The sequence below is a fragment of the Plectropomus leopardus genome, chromosome 10 (genome assembly GCF_026936395.1).
Source record: "Plectropomus leopardus strain MGB_pleo_1.0 chromosome 10, ASM2693639v1, whole genome shotgun sequence".
Taxonomy (NCBI): Eukaryota; Metazoa; Chordata; class Actinopteri; order Perciformes; family Serranidae; genus Plectropomus; species Plectropomus leopardus.
Window position 1 is genome coordinate 20,487,768 of NC_142185.1, and position 16,134 is coordinate 20,503,901.

General features: G+C 36.8%; 1 long non-coding RNA gene across 2 annotated transcripts in view; it reads right to left on the reverse strand.

Moving 5' to 3' along the window:
- The window catches only part of LOC148188509 (uncharacterized), a 93,651-nt gene extending 79,910 nt beyond the window's left edge, over positions 1-13,741 (reverse strand). The window contains exons 1-3 of one of the 2 annotated variants that reach the window (XR_015777766.1): positions 13,456-13,741; positions 12,256-12,314; positions 11,917-11,986 (exon numbers count right to left, since the gene is read on the reverse strand). This is a non-coding gene — a long non-coding RNA (uncharacterized LOC148188509). Of the gene's footprint in view, positions 1-11,916; positions 11,987-12,255; positions 12,318-13,455 lie in introns of both variants that reach the window. The other variant, XR_015777767.1, reaches the window with a different exon arrangement.
- Positions 13,742-16,134: the final 2,393 nt, after the last annotated feature.

Consider the following 16,134-nt stretch of genomic DNA (forward strand, 5'->3'; position numbering starts at 1 on the left):
TATTAAATAATTTAATTGTGGTTCATTAAAAACATAATTGTTAGTTTATACAAGTTGCATTTTCATGTGTCCAAAGGACAACTACAATATTCAGACCAAGCACTGCAGACAATACAAAATACAAGCTGAACAAATGTCAGGTGTGATAAAAGTGGTTCTCTGTATGCCAAAGTACGGCCTACTATATTTCAGCTTATATAAAAAAAAAAAATAGTTGCATGAGCTATCTGGAACAGAAAAAAGTACAATTAGTATTTTGAGCATCTATCCCTTTCACTGGGAACTTGCTCTTTTCTATGTCAACCAAGGCGATGTGAGATGAATTTAGGCATTTGCAATGTGCATCTGATTTATTAGCAAGGTGTGGGTAAAACATAGAGGGATTTCCCTTTAATCAGATCTCTTAGGAGTCCATGTAGTGGACCAATACCCCAAAGAGTTCCCTTTTAAAAAGCCGGGAATATTAGATTGGCTGCACGCTGCCTCAGTTTTAGCTTCAATCAGAGGGAATTGGGGAGGATTTTGTTAAATCTAACAGCCCTTTACATCTCTGAAAAGTTCATTTCTCTTCATCTATTAACTCTGAATAAAAACCCACCATCATTTATGCATTTGTCCATTTAGAAATCCTCAAGCTCGTGAGCTGTAGATCTGAGCCCCAAATTTTGAGCTTACGGATGACCAATCACAGAGGTGCGTGCCTCAGAGCTGAACCACAAATGGATCCTTCACAGCATTGTAAATCAGGACCTCAAAGAGTATTATTTAGCCTCAAGCAAAGAGGGCTTGTTTATCAGATGGTGCCTGAGTCTAGGATAAAAAACTCCCCATAAATCTGGGTACCTTTTATGTGCTCATGGAGACTGGCTGGCTCATTCGGAGTTAAAGGCTCTCAAGAATGCAGAGGTAAGCATGGCATTCACGTCAAAGAGCGAACATTGTATGATGAGTACTTGAAGACTAGTTCTAATGGATGTGGTTTATGAGATGTTCAAACATGTATTGTAATTGGTCTTAATGCACTCTCAATGAGACCTGCGTCCCAGTGTAGCACTACCATAGCTATTTGATTCAAGTGCAGACAAACAAACCATAAACCACAAATCAGTGACAAATCATAACGCTTAAAGGGTGAATTCAAGGTGAATCTTTGGCTTGGCTAAAGGCTTTGCATTCATGATTTAGTGCGTGTTGTCAGCGCACACGTTCAATAAGCATTGTCAATTTTTCACATGAAGTGTCAGTCCGTGCCACACTACATCCGACAGTGTGCTAGATGTAAGTTATCACGACTGCAGCGCTCCGGCGGGTAATTTTCTGAACATTTTATTTTGTTGTCTGATATATTGCCGCTCAGATATGGCAATGCTAAACCCCAGATGATAAATCAAACGTGCAGTGGCTGCCTCTGATAACTCAATAAGCACCTGGACTCCTCCTAACATGTCACACCTGCACTTCTACGTATACCACTCTCATTCTCCGGGCCTCACTGGGGGCTTCAATACACCTGCCAAGTGCATTTCAGAAGCCTAGCAGCTGGGAGAGAAACATCATGCATGCTTAATTAGGAGGTTCAGGAACCATGGGAAGTGGCTGGCAATTTTTAAATGCACAATATATTCATTTATATACCATCAGTTGGTTAAAAAAATCATTTATGTCACTTAAATATAAACAAAAAGGATTTAATGACTGAAACATATAACTGATCACCTCAACCCTAAATTAAAATGCCTTTAATACATTTTATATTGTTCCTTTCTCAAACAGCACTGACTGTTCCAAGACGGAAATTGTTCTTACAGTATTTTGAACAAAGAGCAAGAAAAATTTCAGCTCATTTGACTTTCACACCACAGAGTATTAAATAGACTTGATTTAATGAGCATATTTAACAAGAGAATACCAAGGGGAGACTTTGCTGATCAATATTATTGCATACTTTCTATCCAATCAATTTAGTGTCTGCTTAGGAGCCATTACCAAGTGTAATAAATAGGAGGTTTGTTTAAGAAAATAATAATATACTGATTCGGAAACCCCGGAGGCATTTATTAAATTGCATGAAGAAATGTTCGATGTCATATATGGACAACGCACAAAAAGGCCATTCAATGGATAGATTGTGCACTCCCAGACTGTCAACAAGTATTCAAGCCAAGCAGTGACTTTAAAACCCTCCAAGTGGATTTTAAGGACTCATCAGCAATGTATCCTAAATGTTTATTTTCAAATCAGTCTTTTAGAAATCTCTATTTCAATTAAAAATGTTGAATCTCATGGCCATATTTCTGCACTTTCTAACCACAGCAGGGGGTTGATAATTAAAACAATCATTGAGGGATAAGTCTCCAGTCAAACAAATCAGTAAGTGTACGAGCAGCAAATACTATTCTGAAATCAGTGATAAATGTCTCCTCGAGCTGAGATGTGACGTCGTGTAGAGAACAGCTTACTACAGTTGTGTTATGGCCACATGCACCGAGGCAGCAGTGTCTCAGAAGACATTTCAGACAGGAGGTTACATTTCCAATGAATTTTTTAGTGTTTTACGGGGCCAATCTTCGAGCCAGTCTGAGAGTATTGCTTATAAGGTGTGACTCTTATCAACAGTATGCGAGCTATGTGTTTATCACAGACTTTGAGTCATATGCCCAATTCTGATATGAGGTCCAGTATTGCTACAGAGGCTGTAAACCCTATAAGGGAGTGAGGAGGGGAGAAGCAGTATGATAACTCAGAGCGTCCTGCTGTAATTATGGTATTCATGAAAAGATGAAATAGAGTGCAGACTAAATCTGTAGCTCCAGGCAAAATCAACAGCTTGGTATTACGCCGTGACCCCTGCCTATCGTGAGGATGTGGCAAACATACCAAAACTTTGCTGCTTTTTCTCATCAGTCAAGAGTGAGGGAATGAAGTGCATCGATTGCTTGTGATTATTAACTAGACTGAGATAAGCCCTCTCCTTATTATGCAGATTACTGAGGCTCCCCGCTCCAGCATATTGTACAGATGCAAGGGAGCAGCTGCTCTTACAGATGGTGGGTACACGGATCTATCATTATGCCTCCATTGTCTCCACTTCAATTGTTTGGGGGACAACAGAACTGCATCAAAGAGGAATCCGACTGCAATGAATTAAGAAAGAGAAACGAAAACCATCAACTAAATTTATACACCGGAGGCCGTGGAATGGAGAGGAGCGTAAAGCTGAAGCTATTTCATATATACAACCATGGAGTCGCCCAGTCATGTATACTGTACCAAAATCTGTTGGAGTCAGCACTGTGCACCAAACATATGTTGTTTTTTTATTAACAAACAGATAGTAATTCAGAGTGCAGATATTAATTCAAATACGAATAAGCAAAAATCTACAACCAAAAAATTGAATTAATAAATAAACAAATATGCCGAGAAAAAAGCAGCTGATTTAAGGAGAATATGCATTTTTTTCTACGAGCACGAACTTAAATTCTGGTTTCACATGTAAATTAAAGATCATCATGACATCGATTTGCTCCCAAAGCCCACACCGTTTATGACCTCAGAATTTAAATATTAAATTGTCCCACAAAGCCAACCACAGTGGGGGGAGAATATGCAGACAGCGTCGATTCTGCCCTTAAGAGGAACCTCTGGTTGTCCATTTGACTCACCACACCTCCTGCTGTGCGCTGCTGAGATCAGGACACTGGTAGCTCCTCTGATCAAACATGACATTACACTAGAGGGAATTACATGCTCAGATTATAACAGAGAAGGTCACACCAAGTTGTAAGTCATGACAGCAGTCTCACACTATTTCGCAGGTAGCGAGGGGTAATATTACTTTAAGAATTAATGCAGTGACATTAAACTGAGCACAATTTAACTTTCCCACCCTCGTCGGCCAGGCTTGGAATTTAGGGCTTGATGGTAATGTACCTACCGTACATGGGATGTATTTAGGGAATTATAAGTAATTTTTTTACACATGCAGCTGCCAAAGTGAGTGACAAAGTCAAAAAGAAATCATACTCAATGGCGGAGGAAGTAATCATATAATTTACTAAAGTAAAATACTAATACCACATCATGATACTAGTAAAAATACTACATTGAAATTGTTATTTTAGTAAAAGAATGCAAGAATAATCAGGAATGTATTTTGTACTTAATTATTCAGAGTAAAACTACTCAATGCAGAAAATTTTAAATCAATTCAATAGATAAAATAATAAAAAATAATTCAAAGGAAATGTAGCAAGTCCTAAACTGAAAGCTGGAACCATGAAATGTTTTAACTAAAAAACTATTAAACAATAATCAAAAAAGTGGTCGAATAATTTTCTTATTAATCCACTTGTTTCAGCTGCAGCTGTATACTTTCATATGGTTTGTGAGCAAAACCTTAATTTGTAAAGTAACTAGTGACTACAGCTATCAAATAATTGTAGTTGAGTAAAAAGTACAATATTTTCCTCTGAAGTGTTGTGAAGTAGAAGAAAAAGGTGGGATGAGATTACAATACTTACATAAAGTAAAAGTACTTCTTTTACTTGAGTATACTCAAGTACGTATACTTGAGTATACGTACTTGAATTCTACGACTGCCCATACTGAAAGTCAAAGGGGATCTTAAATCTTAAATCTTATCTAAATCAAGTGAATTGTCTTCCTCTGTAATCATTACAATAAGTATACAAATCTAGAAATGGTAATGGTGTTTTGATTCATTAATAATTATTGGGGAGGAGGAGGGAAAATGTTGCAGTAAACAGTGTGCACACCGTAATTTCTGGAATACAACAATCAAAATATGCTTAAGTCTAGTCCTATCAAGTCAATTTTTATTCTTATGGTGCCAAATCATAACAAAGTTATCTCACAACACTTCTGAAATAGAGGAGTTCAGATCATACTCATTTAATTTACAGAGACCGACAATTCAAACACATTCCCAGTTCCAGATGTGTTTATGATGTTCACAACAATGCTACTGAATTGTATTTTTGAGGTGGCAGACAGAAGATAAGGCCCATGAAAATATCCGTCCCTCGTTATTCCATTATTTTGCTGCACACGAGTGTCAATATGGAGAATTAAGTGTCCCCCAGCAGCTATACAAGCCAATTCAATAATGTTCGCAACAGACCTGGATTTAATTTTTATTTTACGTCACTGTATACAGATATTAAGGATGGATCTTGGATGTTGATGATTTTCCTCTTTGAGTGCATTTATTCTGTACCACAGCAGCCATTGATTACAAAGAAAGAGCAAGATGCCCGCGAGCATCCATACAGTAGTATGCAGTAAATCCCATATGGTACAGAGAACTAGCATTATTTGCTTCAAATAGAAAATCAGTTACTTAGCAGAATATTTCTGTTTTCAATATCCCACAGAAGCTGCTGTCTTCAGATGACCTCAGTATGAATTAATAAATCACTGTTGACCGTCTTCTTTCATACCACAGTATGTATTTATTCAGTGTTATAGTCGAATTCAAGGCATAAATGCAACTTGCAAACAATTTAGTACCTCCAAATATACTTTGCATGTGGGTAAAAACACACAAAGGATGAAAGATAATAAGTAGCTTCATCCCAGCAGGGTCAAAAAGCTATATTTCAACATTAATTCCTGAACTCGGATCTGCTGTATTCAAATAAATAACAGTTTTCCTTTCTTCAGTCATGTGTCATGGGTGGATAGATTGAGCTCCTGTCAGAGCACAAAGCTCCCCTCAGAAGTCCACACCGCTTCGTCTGTTGTTAGGACCTGGTCCACATGGGGCCAAATTTGATTGGAAAGCCCAAAGGGAGGAGTTCCACCAGTCACAGGGGCATTGTTAGTGCCTCCAAAATGGCCAGAGAAGAATGACTGATTATGCAACCACAGCTAGGGTTACTAATAGGAATTCTATTTGAATTTCTAACATAACAGATGTTTGCTGGGCACCTCCATGGAGTGCGCATACACAGTTATGCTAATTCGCCAGTGTTTCCCTTCAAGTTAGCTCGGAGTCATTAGAGCACACAGCTAGCTTGGATCCCTCTGTCAAACTAATAATTGGCCATTATTGATATTAATTAACATTTTTGCTCTCTATGTCCTTTTTGACCCGCTATCTGTTAGTAAATCCAGTTACTGAGTCCTATTAGGGCAATAAAATCCACGGGACTCTATAGTAGTTGCGAACCATTTATCAGAAAGAGAACGTAAAGCCAATTAGGAACGGGTGCAGACAGTCGTCTTCATTCTCCACTGACTACTTCTTGATCTCCATTATAAATTGCTAATAGGGCAGATACTGGTTAGCGAAAGGGAGGAGGAGTGGGGGGTTGCCATTGCTCACTCCCACCCGTGATGACAGGTGAAAAGGACCAGTAGTAGTATTGCTGCTTGATGAGGCTACACCATCATCAGCTGCTGTTTTTTTGTTGAGGGGTGTCATGGTGCACCTTCCTCTCTGCTGCTGGTCAATCATATTAATTGGCCTAAAAGTAGAATATTACAGAAAGCCATTAAATTGTTGATCATCCATCCTCCAAAAGTAATAGCTTTTGGTCTCTGTGCTGTTATGATGCAATGAGCATCGGAAACACTGTGTACCATAGGTTTATGGGCTCAGATCAAGAAATCCTAATAGGTGTATATTGACTGGTTTATTTTCCACAGAACTCCAAAGGGACTGCTGGTTGCAAGAAAATATATCAAAAAGGCTATCAACAATGGTTGGGTCTTCTGTGTAAAATCAATAGTGAGCCATAGATGGCTTGAGTTTTCACAGTTCTCTCCCGTCATTTAAAAAGACTGTGGGCTATATGATGCCTGGAAGGACCCATGAGATTTTTGTAACATAGCAACCACGCTTTATGTTTGAAAAGAGGGAGATTAGTAATAACCTAATGTGTTTTCTCTTTGGCGAAAGCCCTGTTGTTCTGAACTTGATAACAGGTCATTGCTGCTCTAACCAGACACTTTGGGAATGAATGGTTTAGTTTTGTAGAACAAAAGAGCTCAGCAGCATTAAGGATCATGAGTTGTTGTTGTTGAAGCATGTAGTCGAGCATAACTTATGTGAATAACAACTTATGCTCCTGCTCCCTGAATCCAGATGCTACTGTGGCAGCCCAGGTTTATGACAAGAGGTATAGCGCTCCCTTAAATGAGCAGTATTTAATAGCCTGGTTTCAAGTGTAAAGGCTTTCTCCCCTGTGCATTACTCCAAGAACCTAATTACAAGTTTCATCATCAATCATGAGCATTATTTATTCAGTGAAATGAATTTCTAATTAATAACTGATGAGCATTATGGCCTCGAAGACTGTAAAGCAATTAATTATGGTTGGCAACAGGGAATATCCATGTAAAGGACTATCTGGCGCACAGTCACAGCACAGCGGTGCCAACAGGCTAATGTCCACAAAGAAGAGGCGCTGGATTGTTTTTGTACCTAGGCTTTATTGAGATAATTACCTTCATGAATGTTGTCTGGGGGCTGTCATACTGTTGGCAATGTAATAAACACTGAAAAACTGTATTTAAATTTTGTTAAATGCTGTTTTTAACTGCCGTCCTCTACACTCTAGGCTGCCACACTCTATCCTCCCTGATGTTTTAGTTTTGTTTTTTGATTTTTTTCACACTACAAGAGGATCCAGTGTGCAATTTTAGACAAGGTACTCTAATGTACAAACTTTTTTTATGATGAACATCACACTTTAAAACATCAAGGGCACAATAGCTATTGCCATTTCTATGGTTTCTGAAGAAATGTTTCCTTGAAGATTTAAAAAGTGCTAAGGGTGGATTGGCTGCTCTTGCACTTGTTCAGAGTTGCAGTCCTATCGTACATCCACAATCCCAGTTTAATGGTTATTTTAGGTTATTTTATTTTATTTTAAATTTAAGTAGAAATTGCATTGATTCATAAAGTAACAAAACTATGAACTATACTTTATACAAAATGTACTGTTAAACCAGCTAATTACTTGTTGATCATTAGGTATTGCTCAAATGTTTACCTATTCACTCATTTTAATTGCTGCATTTGACCCGTATTCATGTTTTTTGTGTGTTTGTTTGTTTGTTTTTTTGTTGTTGTCGCTCATTTTTAGTACAACTGTTGAAAGAGGGAAGGGCAGACATTACATTATACCCGTTATATTTTTTTTAAAATACTAAATATTAATTATTACCAAGAACTGATGCAAGTCTGCGTCTATGTTTTCACAGGTCAGTATTTTGAATTTCTGAGCTTAGAAATCTAAGGCTGGGGTTTATGTTCTGCAAATTAAAAACTGCTACATGCTTACTAAAAAAAATAAAAGTTTGGGTTGTAAATAATTAAAATAATACAAAGTGCATAACAGTTTTGCTTGCTTAGAGATATGCTATGCAGGACTGTCAGCCAGTGAAATTCCAGATTCACTCTCGTTTCCCTTTTTTTCGGTGCTGTGTCTCTTGGATGCCTGCTGCTTACAGCTGTTACATCAATCATTAATACTTATAGAATTTTTTAGAATGATATTTCTATGTTAATTGTTTAAGTTTTTAGCAGTGTTTAAAAACAGGGCCACAGAGGAGTATAATGGCAATACACAAAAGTGAATTCTGTTATGGAAGCAAGTGTATGTTTCTTTTGATATTGTGTACACAGAAAATAAACCAAGTGTACTGCTATCATTTGAAAGTTATTGATGACTCTTTTGGTGATATTTTAATACATATTATCACATTCCCACAGCCAAATATCCCATACCCAAAGGATTTGACATAATATCCTTCACTGCATTTTTCTCCTAATTTTTATGCATTTACAGCATAGAGGCAAAGTCTTAAATCTTCATATCACTGTAATTGCGATGTGTTTACCTAATTCTCTTGATGGTTCTATCAGTTAAAGTATCTTTTCAATGACTATGGGTCAAACACAGATTGGTTAAAATGAAGGTAGATTATTGTACATCTTCATCCAGACGTTACAATAAAATAGACACATTATGGAAGAGCCACAAAGAACGTCAAAATGATGATAAAGAACCATGAGAGGCTGTAATTCTTTCATTTACAAAATGGAAATCAGCGAAGCAGCTCTTTAATTTATCTGTTGTTTCAATTCAGCACAAATTTCTGCACATTTGTGGCAGTTTTTTTTGCATATATTTATCTCATACCCAACTCTATCTGCACAAAACAGAGATGGATTGAGTCATGCATGGGTGTTTGCCATCCAGAGTAAACGTAATAAATGTGCATGACTATAATGCTGAATTGCAGCAGTGTTTTAATGTGTGTGACTGCTTCCTTATGGGTTGAAAGACAATACTTGATTTGTGTGGGTCTTTTAATTTAGTATAAAGTTACTTTTTGTGAGAACATGGCATGTGCATATGTGTTATATGATTTGTGTCAAGTTAGATGTCACTGAGATTGAGACATGTCTGTTTGAACAGCTTCTATTCAGATGGTTTATTCAAAACTATCATCTCCTCTCTTTCAGTTTTGTATGGCTAACGTTTACGCATGCTTTTTTTAAGAGCCCCAGAGTTCTGGAGTCTTTAACAGAATGCCTTGGTAAAGCCCTTTGTCCTTAGTCCAAACTATAATTCTAAGAAGCATATAATAAATTACGTAGTTTACTATTTTGTACTAACATGACATAACTACGCAACAACAGAGGTCAACTGACTTACAAAAAAATACAGCCAATTCTGAACTAGATATCATCACATGTATCCAATAAATAAAATTGTTCATTATTCATTTCTAAAAAACCACAAATTATTTCAGCACACAAACTTGGATTTTTAAATATATCAAAAAAATTACTATACATTCTGTTGCAGCTACTCAAAAATGCATCATGATTTTTTTGTAGTATTATATTAAAAGAACGGTCAGTGTGTGCATGCACTCCAGAGGCAATGCAGATAACAGGAAGGATAAGGCTGATTATAAAACACCCGTATCAGGATCTAAGACTAGAGTGACACACCCCATAAGCTAAAACCAGAGTCCTGTCTCCCTATCAACATGCTGCTGATATGTACACTGTGTGCAAATTTATGCTGGCAAAATTTACAGTCAATGCAAATGAAGTTAAAAATCCATTTAACAAAGGTTTGTCAGAAACCGTAGCACACTTGCAGAGTATCAACTGTTCTCTTGTCACACCAGATGAGAACACAATAAGAGATGACTTAAAGAGATCTGGTACTCAGTTATGAAATGTGGTTTATTTGAACATATCTGTTCAAAAATCATTTTTGTGTTGGCTCAATCACGATCTCTAAATAGTAAAAAAAAATAAAATCTTATATTATCTGTATGTAAAAAAAATAACAGTTTGGTTTTACTCAACGTGCCATAATATGAATGAAGGTAAATGCAAGGGCTGGTTTACTCTATTAACTAATACACTTTGGCCATGCAGTATTGAACAATGTTTATCAGCTGTGGGTTGGGCACTGATTTTGACTTTTTTTTGGTCTCTAAACTTTGCTTTTATTATACTTTTATCATTACATATATTACATATATTTTGTATTGTACATTATGCGCGTGAATGAATTGTTAGATCTTATTTTTATGTCTGCAAACCAGCTTGCTTCAAATTGCCACTCAGGGGACGGACAACGAATCTCAACAGAAATGAAATGGAAACTGAACGAAACACAGGAGAGAGTTTACAAGCACAACTGCAGAAATGAGCAAACCTTAAAGAAACACAGATAAAACTAGCAGTAACTTTCAAATTAGCAGGCACAATTAGATTTACTCTGCTGTACTAAAACTGTTTTGTGTAGAGCGACTCAAACGGTGACAAGTATCAAGCATTTTTTTAAACTGAGGCGACAAGCTCTCGACATGGTTGCACTTCTCTGGAACAGTGGGTGCTTAGCAAAATGATTAGGCAACACTTATTTAGCTGAAAATAAAAGCACTTCTTCTACTCTTCAGGCGTAGAAGTTTAAGTGAGCATTCAGACTTAAACATATAAGTGAGCATCCATTACATTCAAGTTGTTGCCAAACAAGCTCAAACTATGCCAAAAAGCTCTCTGTATGTTGTAGTGGACTGGAGTTGAGATGTCTTGTGTCTGTGGTGACTCAACCAGCCAGAGCTACAGAAGGCAGGAAGGGGGGGGCATAGCCACAGAGCAGCTGCTAGGAGTATGGCAAAAGCTTTGACAGAAAACCCTAAAAAAATTCCAAAAAAAGTTCCTGAGGAGTGCTTCAGATTAATACAGAAACTCTACTTGCAGAGCATTCAGAGAGGAGTTTTGGCAAGCTCACCTGCAGGTATACATCTTAAGTATGTCATGTCAATAGCATTTAACTCTATAAGTTTCAAACTCCAGGTTTTTAATAATGCAAAACGCGGTGGCCATGTTGCTATTGGTTCCCAACAAGTGGATGAGATACAAACCGATTAATCTCTTTGGAGTAATAAATCCACGAGTTTTAAGGTTAATCATACACTGAGAGGAAACACAGTGTAAAGTAACTATGTTTTGTAGTCCTACAATATAGTAAGTAGGATTATACAACTATCCAATGTTAAACAGAAAAAGTACTGTTCACATTACAGAGTAAAAGGATTGTGCATTTGCATGCATTTGATTGACCAATGCAGAACCTTGCCGGCTTACAATGCTTTGTGTTACATCTGTGACCTTATTGCAATGAATGAGAGGCAGCACGAGGTGCAAATATCTATCTGGACCATTTATACAGTCTACAGTAAACACAGTCTTAGTCTGGAACCTCCTCTGTCTCACAAGCTCTGTCTCACATGTACACCGCTTACAGGGACATCAGCTACATTTGCACAAGTCTGGAAATTTCTGCATATGTAGCATAACGAATGGCATGGCTGCAGACATACAATTACTTTACGAAATATATGTTTACTTACCTCTGCCATTGCCTTTAATGGAGATTGTGGTCTCAGAGCTGGAGGTGGTCCCCTGGATACTGCTCCTATACTTAGAAAGGGTGAAATGCAGTGGAGTAAGTACAACTTTACTTCAATTCACTTCAGTGACTTTTCACGTTTTTTTCCAGGTGAAAAGCACAGCAGTACCTCTGCTCCATCTGTTGAGCAAGCTAGCTAGTAAACATTAGCTTTAGCATTTTTTCACAAGCTAATATTAAACACAGTTGCTTGCCATCATGATGAACAGAAAACATACAGTATGCATAGATAGCACAAAAATATCAATAGCTTTGCTTCAAGAAATCGTTGTCTACTTACTTCTGCCATGGCCCTTGATGGAGGTAGTGGTCTCAGAACTGGAGTTGGTCCAGTGGCCGCTGCTCCAATTAGAAAGGGTGAAATGCAATATAAGAAGAAGTATTCATATCATTTACTCAAGGTAGCAAATAAAGCAAAGGTAGCAATACCACTGTATACAAATACTCAATTACAAGTAAAAATCCTGCATTCAAAATGTATACTCAAATAAAGATATATAAAGAACAAAATATACTTTAAGTATCACATGTGAAAGTACTCCTAATAGAGAGGGTTGCTGTTATATAATGATATTAGTGGATAATTATAATTGGTTTATTAATATGTGAAATTAAATTAAATTTGTAAATTAATGTAAATTAATGTTGTCATTGGTCAAAGTGGAGATAATTTCATCTACTTTTTATAAGGTTATTTTGGTAGTTTCAGATAGATACACACTTCTTAGTCCTTTAAGAAGTTCATCATATATCATAAAGCAATTGTCATATAAATAAACAGACATCTACAATAATACTAACAACAATAATAGCAGCACCAAAAATAAATAAATAAACAAATGCCAACAAAGGGCACCTCTTCATTACTATGGACCTATTCACATATCATGAAAATGCTGTGAGTGCAGCACCCTCACACACAGAGATTCACATATTTTTGTTTTTTGAACACACAGGAGATCTGCTTGCCTGATTGACTATGGATCAATAACAAAGAGTCATATTTTTACAACTGATCATAGTAAACAATGCCACAGTATAAAAATAAAATGTCTGCATTCAAAATTTCACTTACAAAAGTATTAGCGACAAAACATACTTAAAGTATCAAAAGTGAAGTACTCGTAATGCGGTGGTTAGTGCTATTCTATCACATTACTAAATCATTATTATTGGTGTTTAATATGTAGCAGTTAAGCAGCGACATTATTGTCCGTAGAGAAAGTGGAGATATGTCCAGCTACTTTAAATTCGCTGCAATGGATCCTTTAATCTATAATTGATCATATTTTATAAGTATTTTATGAAAGTGTAAAATAGTGTAAAATGGAAATAGGCTACTCGAGTAAAGTCTGCCCAAAGTATCTAAAAAAATAAACTAAAGTTCAGTACTTGAGTAGACACAGGCAAATATATTGTGAAAAATTCAACCACAAACTGTACAACTTCAGTTCACTTCGCTTCTGTTCCCTTGCATTACCACTTGAGTTGTTTCCAGGTGAGAAGCACAGCTCTGCTCCATCTGTTGATCAAGCTCGCTATTAGCAATTTCTCACGAGCCAATTTAAAACACCGTTGTTTTCCAAAAAAGAATTCTTCATCTCTCTTTACCCGCACCGCTTGACAGTTGTTTAAACTACCTGTGGTGCTGACTAAATTAAAGACACGTAACTAACTTATGTAACACTATAAATAAAGCTAACGGTAGCTAACTGCTTTAGTAAAGGTAATGCTAGACAAGTTTTTAGCACTGACTTGACGTTAGCGTGGAAAGTCGCGCCCTGATTGGATGAAAAACTGTCTGAAATCTAGCATTCTTATTGGCTGATTATTAATGTTGCATCATTTGTCTCCATGTGGATGTGGAAACACAGTGGATTAAATTATTTGAATTTTATGATAAACCTCATGATCCTGCTTGGTAAATTTCATAAATACAAATCTATTTGCCATATTATCCCCCTGTATAATTTTTTAAAATAGATTTTAAGCTAAAAAAAAAATGTTTCTACCACATATAACCTATTATTGATTTTTCAACATGATTTTAAATTGCTGTCTCTATTTGTGTGTGTGTGTGTGTGTAGTTTTTTTTTTTTTAATTTATTTACTAATTGTCCAATTTCTGTCTGTCCCTTGTCTTTTTCAAAATATGGTTTCTATGATGTTTGACTCTGTATAGCCTATTATTTATTAAGTTTAATTTAAAAATAAAAAGCTAGCATGGCAAGCACTATAAAAGGTATAGGCCCTACAGATAGATATGTAAAGTAAGCCTCTCCTTGTTTAACTAAATCATTACGCAACACTTTAAGCAAAAGTATTCAACTCTGGATAATGATTGACCATTTTTTAACACTAAACATTTTATCAGAGCTGTGTGTGTTGCCCGTCATGTGTGAAATAGCTGTATCCCCCCTGTGCTCTTAATGAATTACACATGATTGGCTGAATGAACTAGTTTTTTAACTTGCCAGAAGTCAGTGGGTCAGTTCATTATACATTATTTCAGTTTTACAGCCCTGCCAGCTCACCGCTTGAAAGTAGACGCTTTATGTCATCCTTCAAGATGAGCGAGACACATAGCAGAGACAGGACTGTGTACATCCTATAACTGTCCTTTTCTGCAGGTCTTCAACACACACACACACACACACACACACACACATACACACTGAAAGCTCTTGTCTTTCCATCTGGTAAAGTGGGCTGTTGTGATTGATTTGTGGATTTGCTCCCTCTTTTTTTCTCTCCATTTAAGTGAAATAATGTATGGAAGCAATCTGGCGACAGACATTTTGGAAAATCTATTTGAAATCATTTCAGCTGAAGCCATGGCAGTTTGTCTTCTTAGGGGAGAGGAGCAAAGTATAATTGTCTGCAGTCTAGTAAAACACAGTATAACTGCCATCACACTTGACTGAGCTTATAGCCAGCTAGTCCCATGGCCTCTAGAAGATAGAGCAGTTAATGTTCCCTTTTATTTTAGAGGATATGTCACTTGTATCGCAGATTTATACCATGATACAGCAATTTTGTCCAAACAGATGGATAATGGTGTCACCAGCAAAAAGCCCTGTTTTTATTGAGTTTAGAGCATATTGTTTAGATAGGAGACTGTGCTGAACAGCTCTGCCAGCGCTTTCTCTCTTTATCTCTCTAATCTTGCCAGTATTAGATTTGATCATTTTTGTTTGAAGGAGGAAAATGTGGCTGTAATGGCTTCCTAATAGCAAACACAGGGGATACAAATCCAGAGACCCTGTTCTGTAGTGCTTCCATAAGCACCACTGATTTATAGAGGTCTTTATGACAGAAAGGAAAATGATCTGCTGCAGGTATAAATCAGGTGAGGAGTAGGAAATTGAACTTAGATATCATCTTGTCAGATGCTTAATGCTCTTCCTCCTGTCACATTCGATAGGACCAATTTGGAGAATCCTGCAGAGGTAAAAAGAAGACAATTAACAATGACAGTGCGGTAATAGATGAAGCTATAAAATGAACCTGCTGCCTGCAGGATGCTTTGTATGATTTCCACATGAGGTAGTAGCAGGGGTGTGTTGCTCGGCCCTACATTTCTTTCCTTTTCTGTTTTTTGGTGTTTTCTTTAGCACAGAAATATCTAATACTTTAGTTAAACAGATAGAAATAAAAGAAAAAGACATCTTTATGTGCTTTGATTATGCTCTATAATTGAATTATTATCCTGTAAATGACAGGACATGTAAATTTAGGTTAACCTTGCTTTTATGTTATTGATTCTGAGGGTATGTTCCACCCTGCCACTATATAACGTTAATCAATATATCAACTGTCGGGTACAAAAGTTATGCATGCACATTGAAAGCACAAACAGCCTAAATAAATTCTAAAAATGTGTTAAAAGCAAATTCAGTATATGGTAGTTGTCAGTGCCAGACCTAGCACATTTAAGACCCTGGGCAAACTTACCTAATGCCCCCTGACACCCACACACACACACACACACACACACACACACACAGAGAGAGAGAGTACAGGTTTGACAGATAGCACTACACAGCTAATGTTACCTATCAGTAATTAACGAGATAAACGACAAACTGGAGTTGTTTTGGAGTCTGGGGTCTGATGTTAGCCGCTGCTGCTGTATTAGCTCATACTAACTGATGTTAAA